Here is an 8612-nt window from a genome sequence, read left to right on the forward strand (position 1 = left end):
TTGTTTAGCTGATTGTAAAATTTATCTGGTGTGAGGAAAAGGAGGAAGTAAATACTCCAAGAAATGTCATACCATGAAAAGTGGGATCAGGCACCTCCTCCAGTAAGTTTTGCCCCTTCCTGTCCCTGAATATTACTCACCTAGTTGCACCTCTAAAAATCATATGGCTACCCATTTGTGTTGTTTAATAAGAGGAGCCAAATTCTGGGTTGTTCATGGCAACCAAATTGCCTTTCTGTGTTTTCTGTATTTCAAAGCCATTCAGAATTTTCCACTGGAATAGGAAAAGAGGATCCATAACACTCAATAATAGATACAGACATAGATATAACTTGAAAATTGAGATGCAGTAGAAACACGTCTGAGCTTATGAAAAGTGGGAATATCTGTGTGTGCAACATTTGATTTTTGTCCTTTAAGGAATTTATATACATAGGCATTTGTGTAAAATGATTCAGATTCTGTGTGAGAAGGAAGTATATCAAAGACCTGCTAATTAATTATTTAACAAGGACAAGTTTCATCTTGCATCCATTAGTTGCAGCTAAGCTTATAACAAATTAGCCAGTGAGTTAATTACTGGCATTGTGGATGACAATGCAAATTGAGTGTTTGCTTTACAAGCACTGTGGTACTTCCCCACATGATCAAAAGGGAAGAGAACTACTATTCAGAGTTTTTTAAGCTTAGACTCTGTACTCACAGTCTGTCTAGTCACCGTTATATTTCAGAGGCATAACAAATGCCCAGAAGGACTGAGAGATCTTTTATTCTGTGGAAAAGATTAGTGGTTTCAGACCTCCTCTGTGCTCTGAGAGGTGTTGAGGAGGATGTAGCTCACGGGAGAAGAGACAGATAAACTTTAAATTAAAAAATGTGAATCACTGAAGTGTTTTAATGGTGGTGTTTCCTTGCTGAACCAGGGAAAAGGATCCTTAGAGCCTAGCTCAGCTCTTCAGAGGGATGTGGGCAGCTGCTACTATTGATCCAAGCCATGAGTGAAAGAATAACACAAAACAGTGCATGGGCCATTGTCTCATAGACATCCTTAGGACAGAGGAGAAAGGCATGAGATGGACTTCTGTTAAGCCTTCTCAAAGGATCAGGATATAATTGCTGTTTACACAGCATGTTCTGTTGCATTTTCCTTAGTTTCTGGCTGTGCTGTCTTTCACTTGTTTTGCAGAAAGCTTCAAATGCTTGTGAGTGGAGGGACTCTGCCTGCTAAAGGTGCCCAGAGATAATGTATTTCATTTTCTCAGATGCTGAGAGATGGGACAGGGACCCTTTGAGATGGTTGTGCTGTTTTCAAGAGAGATCCTGGATACTCATTCCTCAGTCCTTTATGTTGCTGTCAGCCACAGCAGAAGGTTTCAGTGTGATTTATTCACTGACTGCAATTTAGGTTGATCAAAATTACTGTGAGCACCCTCACAGCACTTTCCTCTCTCTGCTAAGCACTGTGGTGCTTTCCTTTTACCTTTGGAAAGAGCCCTCCTTTCTTGGAGAGCTCATGTCTTGCTCTTTTGATTGTGGAGGGTCCCTCTGATTCTTTCAACAGCTCAGGGATTTCCCTGAGAAAGTTTAGCAGGTTTTCACACATTTCACCACCACAGGAAAAGTTAATCACTCAGCAGTTCAGGGAAGCAGTAGGAAAGCCAAATTTCTAGATTTTATTTTCTTGATGCCAAATGTGTACAATTTATAATGGATTTTAATTTTGCATGAGAAAACCCAAAATAATGAGAGCACAGCATACAGGTTTCCTCCCATCCAACAGGATCAACTATTTGTTTATAAGAAGCTGTGGCTTGTCACATCTCTCCGCACTGTTCAAAGGGCTATATTACAAAGAAGTTAGAGAACAGCACTGATGAGAACACAGTCATATGTTGGTGTGGTGTCTGAAGGTGCCAGGGAAGGATTTACAACTGAAATATTTAACTTTTACACTATAAATTCTTTCATACATAGACTATAAACTCTTTCAGGTTAGAGCCTGGCACCGTGTGTCCCTGATCATGATACAGGCCAGAACTGCAGTATAAATTTAAAAAAAGAAAGAGTTTATAATAAAATGCGTCAGTAGCATGAGGAAGCCTAAAATAGGTAAAAAAAAATGCAACATAGCAATGGACTATGACAAACTGCTTATGTCTGTCATAGTTTATCACTGTACAATGATTAACAAAATATCATCATAGGGTAAGAAAGAGATGCTTTTTCAGTATTTCTGCCTGCAAGGGTTTGGAGAGGGAAGGTCTTCTGTCTGTGGGTCTCTGGGAAGGAATGCCGTAAGGAAATAATCTCAGGCAGGGTGATAGAGATGTTGCTGGAGATACCTTTTTCCAAATTTCTCTTTTACTGGAGTTTACTTAAAAGACAGGATCTATCTGTTTGACTACTTTCTTATAAACATCCTGCTGGATCTTGGCCAGGCCTCGAAATATGGCTTGAATCATTTCTATTCTGGAAGGACTGAAAAAAGTTTATTTTGGCAAAGTCATCCTCATGAACATGCCCAACAGTTTGGGTCATTTGTCTTCCTAAGTTTTAAATATAAGGTAGTGTAGATAGAAAGGAGAAATTCAAGAGAGGGAACTAAAGAGAGGAGAAAGAACCTGCATGAGCAATAAAAAAATAAGAAGCAATGTAATTAGTTTACTTAGCCCTTTTTCACTTGAAAAAGAGCTTTTGTTTTGATTTTCTGTTGTTTAAAAACTGTGCTGAAAGGTGTGAAACAGCATGAATCCATTTTTCACAATTTCATATTGCCTGAGAAGCATTACAGCAGCAGGTCTGGATGAAGGGTGGAAAGAATAAGTGCAAACAGCAAAAAACGAGCAAGGAGCAGGACCTAAAGAGAAAGAGCTGCCAACAGTTTTGCAGCACAGAAGAAAAGAAGGAAAGGGGAAGAATGGGCAGGACAGAAGGGTGTATAGTCCCTTCCTTCTCCCAGGCACCATGGCCGGGGTGTAAGAAATCATGATTGTTACATTTGAACCATTCATTATTAACCTTAAATCTGTGAAAAATACTTGTGATGAGGATCACTTATAGGCATGTATCAACACTGGCAATCAGAATTTCCTTCATTTTTTAACATCCTCAAAGAATGCTGTGACTCAAGTGAGAAAAATTCTGTATTATTCTCAAGCTCTGTGAGAAAAACAGAGAAAAAGTCTGCTTTTCCCCCTGGAAAGTAAAGGGAAAACTCTAAGGTCAGATTTACCAGAGTCCTGCAAATCATGAATAAAAGATTAAAAAGTGCTTGGCAGAGAGTTTGTGTTAATCAGTGTCTTCTCATGTGGGCATGTTTCCTCCAGCAAGCCTGTAAACTTTGATTTTGTGTAATTGGGAGGTTAAAAGTTCTCCTAATTAGCATCCACTTCTATGTGGAATGTAGCACCTAGTTTGCAATCATAAAGGTGAGGGTTTTTTGAAGTGCTGCTAATTATGAAGTAAATTTGCCATTTGAAGCAAAATTCAAGTGTGGAGCCAAATGAAGCCTCGGAATCACTGTTTTTGTCAATGTAAAAGGGAAGGTTAGATGGCTACATTTTATAACCTTTTCTTTTATGACTATGGAGACAGTAAAATGGAAATGAAGAACAAGTGGTCAAATGCGTCTATTTAACAAATCAGTTAATGATTGTGATCAAAGTTTTTCCTGGTGTGCTATTAGTTGCTTTAGTTGCCATACAAAGTCATTAGAGAAACCCTTAAAATCAAATCACTTGCCTTAAAATGTAGGGGAATAAAGGTGAAATTGCATTAGCTTCTGGAACAGACAGCTAGAATGTTGATAAAATGTGTGATTAAAGATGATTGCCTGAAATACATTTTCTCACCTGTACTCTGACTCTGGCTCCTAGGGATAGAGAAACAGACTTCTCCATGGGATTCCCGAAGACCAACCTGCTGAATAAATATTAGGGTTAGTTAGGTTCACGAGAAATAGCCCTCAACAGAGATTTACCAGCTTTTATTTCATATCATTATTACATCATTAGAGAGCTCTATCTTCTGCACATTAAAGTTGATCATACTGGGCTTTTTCCTTTTCACATGTTTCTCCTATCTGGAGTACAGATGTAGGTGAAGGTGTTATACTTGTAAATCAATAGTTATTTTCCCTTTTATATATTATATGGACTTCTTCTCTAGAGTCATACATCATAGAGAAGCATAACTTGTTGCAGAGTAACATATACCAGTACTGTGGCTTACCTACAGAGTTACTTGATGGATTTGGCATGGAATTAAAATATAATTTCAGAGCTGCACAACTGAAATCTGAACATAAAATTATGGACTAAACTCTGCTAACCACTAGTCCTATTGGTTTTGAGGGATGCAGGGTTAGACAATTCCAATAACTTCATTTTTAGTTCAAGACCAAAACAGAAGTTATATTGCCAAAGCATATTTTCCAGAGGTAGAGAGTTTGAGAGAAAGAACTAGATACTGGTGCCATCTTGCAGTCACAGGGTCTTACGCTGAAATTTCTTTCATGTGCACATGATAAATTCAATGTAAATGACCATGCAATCTGCCTGTAAATGAAAAACTAGTGTTACACCTTGCTTTATGAAAATGCAGTAAGATAACAGGTTCCAGATTTCATCTGAATGGTGACAACCTGCCTTTTATACATGGCTGTATTACATGATATCCTACTATAGCAGCATGTTTTGGTTGATCACAAAACCTTCAGCCCTCAATAGCAACAGTTATGCTAAATGCAAAAACACGTCTTGCCCGCAACACAGGCTATCATATTCCCACCAGACTTATTCTCTGTCCCACTATATTCGAGGTCTCACATTCTGACCTTCCAGGCGCTCAGTCCCCTGAGCTGGGAGAGACCTGAAAACAAAATGCTCCAAAACGAATACTATGTGATTGGTATCTCCACTCTCATAGCCCAATGGAGGTGTCTAGAGCAAGATATTCTATCATACAGAAGACATAACTTGTGAGGGAGTGGGTAAAGGCAGTCTCGAGGCACTGAGATTAAAGTCTGCAGGAAATAAGAGCAACTGCACAGGACGTCACTCCATTTCAAGTGCAAAGCTCAATTCTTCGTTCTTGTCTTACTAATGGCAACAAACAGCACACAAAAAGGAGGACTAGCAGGACAAAAAGAATGAAAGTGCACCATCTAATGCATTATTAGTAGACCATCACACCTGAGATTGATGCCTGGTATAAGAAACTGAAAAGATATTTTCAGCATCAAGAAGATCGAATGGGCTTAAATTTAACCCTCCTCCAGTGCATTATGTTGTAATACGAGATAATTTGAAAATTACGGTTTGACAATTGAAGAATTGTCAAAGTCTGTGATGGAGAAAGCTTCATTAAATCGGTGGCCTTATGGACTGAAAACCAAACTTCTCTTTTAATGACAGTGTCTTTTTGAGTTACATCTGCTGCCATGGTACAAAGACGGAATTGAATTTTTAAAGTCACGGGACCTCTGCCTCAATCTCTTAAGTGCTACTGCATGACTGAGTAGAGCTGGAGAAGGATAAAATTAACACTGCTTTAATCTTAAGGGTAAAAGTAAGTAGCTAAAATGCTTCAAAGTATATTGGGAATGAGAAGTTTTAGTGAAAGCAAAAAACAAACAATCACTGTCAGATGGAAGAGTTTCAAGGGACTACAGAGATCTGTCAACCAAAGTTTCTAAATCGTGCCTACACAGTTAAAAAGCATAACTTCTGCCTGAGAGGACTAGCCCATCTTGGCAATTAACTCAGTATGAGAGAACAAGATTCTGAAATAAACATAAGAAAATAGAAAGCCTCTGTTCCAAGCCATCATGAAGGAACCAGAAGGGTAGGATTCAGTTCAAAATCAAGACACTAATTTAGCTGTCCATGTCCAAAACACTTTATTTCAAATGTCTACGCATAAGTCGGTTCTCTAAGTTCCTGTTATAGTCAGTGGAAAGCTGTACAGTTGGTGAAGCCTAGAGAGTGACTCCTCTGACCTGGGAGGATTCAATTGCCTGAACTACTGCCATTTGAGATGCCCCAGGGTATGCAAGATAACCCTATGGAGCTGGCAGATATCACATGGGACATATGGGACTGGTGGATGGATGCCAGGCAGGACACACAAGAGCATTTCAAATGCCACTAGACACCCCTGTTGAGACACCTGAGTCCATCCAGGAGAGATGTCCTGCCTTGTGAACTGGGTCTTGTCCTCATCTCTGCTGGCAGTACTGAACAGAGGTGGCCCACATGCAGGTAGCTGAACAGAGGCACCTGGTGCCTTTTGAGATGGCTGGAGTGAACTGGCAGCCTCTGGCCACTGGTGTGGGAGGGCTGAGTCTCCCCAGGGTCCCTGTGTCATGACTGTGGAGGTGTCTCAGCTACTGCATTTGAAATGGCACAGGATGTTAACGCATGGGCAGCCCCTATTGTGCTGGGAGCTTTGATGCCTCGCTCACATTCAGGCACTTCTGCGTGGATGCGTGCCTTGTAGTATCATGCATACCAACTGAATCCCTCCCTAGCTGTGAGTTCAGTTCAGGCCCTTGATCTAATTATCATGGTGTAATGAGTAAGCTAAAAATTCTGTGTGGCAATGTGTTGCAGGTTAGCTAAAGTCTCTGTCACAGGGTGGTAAACTAAGTTAAATACTCAGCATTTGCTGTGGCTCCTTGGACAAAACATACACAGGTAGCACATTTCAGTGCTTTTCTGATAACTTTAGTATGCATTTGAAGCTGATGTGCCATCATTCATCACCTTGTTGAAAGAACATGTCCAATCATGAGGTTCCATGGGCTCCTGAAATTTGCTTTCATGTGTGCCACTGATAAATATGCAATATATGGCAAGAATAGGCAACCAGTAGAAAGCAGTAGGCAGTAGGCATTGGGGAAAATCTCTATCTGTCTGAGTTAGAGGGCAGTATCAAGGAACTAATATTTCTGGAACAAAAGAAGCCCTGGAACTGGTATAGATTACGTACTAGATGGGAATTTTAATAGTGGTGCTGAAAATGCAAAGATCCTAAAAAAAATGTAGACTGTTCAGAAGGAGCAGTGAAGTCTTTGAATTATAAAGTATGTTGCTGAAGTAAGTCACATTCCCTTATTTAATGGATGATAGATGACAAATATTTCTATAACTGTCAGTCCTGCGCTACTTGCAATCAAGAGATGGTAACTGTATTTCACATTCTTCAGCAGTGCAATTTCCCAATAAAGCTTGCAGTATCAGTTGGAATGTGCACGATCCTGAAAGTCCTTCTTCTGTGCCAATATTCAAAAGTGCAGTGGGCTGACCTGAAAGATATACAGCCATTTAAGTACATCTGCTACAAACAAAGTAACAGAACAGCTAACCTAGGAATGCATACATAGAATTAATATATAGGAATGTAATTAATGACAGTCAATATGTGTTAAGGTCCTAGTTGTTATGAGAAAACTATGATTTCTTTTTTTTTTTATGAGAGTACAAGTTCTGTTGGCAATGGTAGTTGCAAAGATGTGGTATTATTCAGACCTCTACAAAGTGTTTAGTTAAGTATCACACGATATGGTGATTAACAAAGGAGCTCTTTATGGTATCAATAAAGTAAATATTGAGTAGCTTAACACCTGGCTGTCTCAAAGGTCTCAAAAAAATTATTGTCATCAGGGGTCTTTATCAGACAGAGTTACTTCTAGGAGCTTCTGTAGAGTTTGGTAAGAAATTTCATTATGTCAAATAGTCTCACCTGTTTAGGAAGCTAATACAAAATCCCTAGTGATGCAACACTAAATATTGTCGAGAAAAACAGGACTGTCAAAACCAGAGAGAGGTTCTTCTCACAGTACGGTAGGCTAAAACCTAGCCAAACCAAATTATCCATTTAAAAGCAGGCAATGCAGGCCGTTCTTACAGAAAGGAATTCTGTACCCTGGAAAGCACTGACTGAAAATAGCATTGGCTTCTAAGGGAAAATGAACTAGCATGAGCTCCTGTATGATACAGAGGCAAAAAGTGCTAATTCAATTCTTGTCAGTATAAACAACAGAATAGCGAGTAGGAGGAGGAAATTGACTTTTCTTTCTGTGTGACATTATTGGAACTGATGTGGAATAATGTATACAGTCCTGATGTCAACATTTTAAAAGAGATGTTGAAATACTACAGAGGATATTGAAATAAGCCACAGATATGTTTTGATGGCTGGAAGGGGAAAAAAAAAAAGAGAGAACAGTGAGAGCTCAATCTGTTTATCTTATCAAACAGATCAAAAGACAGCTTGATTATAGCATGTAAGAACCTTCATGGGGAGTAAATACCAGTTACTGAATGGCTCTTTAATCTAGCAGAGAAAGGCACATCAAGAACTAGTGGCTAGATGTGAAGCCAAATTCAAATGAGAAATCAGGCACAAACTTCTAACAGGGAGGGTGATTAGCCACTGGGTACAAAGGAGCTGATAAATTCTCTGTCACCTCGTTCTTTGCAGTTGAGGACAGATGCTGTTCTCAAAGCGTACGTTTAATCAGACCCAAGTGATCAGGCTTAGTATGGAGGTACTAGTGTTAAAAGCTGCTGGCTCATGAAACAGATCATGGTAGAAGATCAGATGACCTC

Source organism: Nipponia nippon, unplaced genomic scaffold (genome assembly GCF_047370975.1).
Source record: "Nipponia nippon isolate SJK-2023a ecotype South Korea unplaced genomic scaffold, ASM4737097v1 scaffold_2, whole genome shotgun sequence".
NCBI classification, from domain to species: domain Eukaryota; kingdom Metazoa; phylum Chordata; class Aves; order Pelecaniformes; family Threskiornithidae; genus Nipponia; species Nipponia nippon.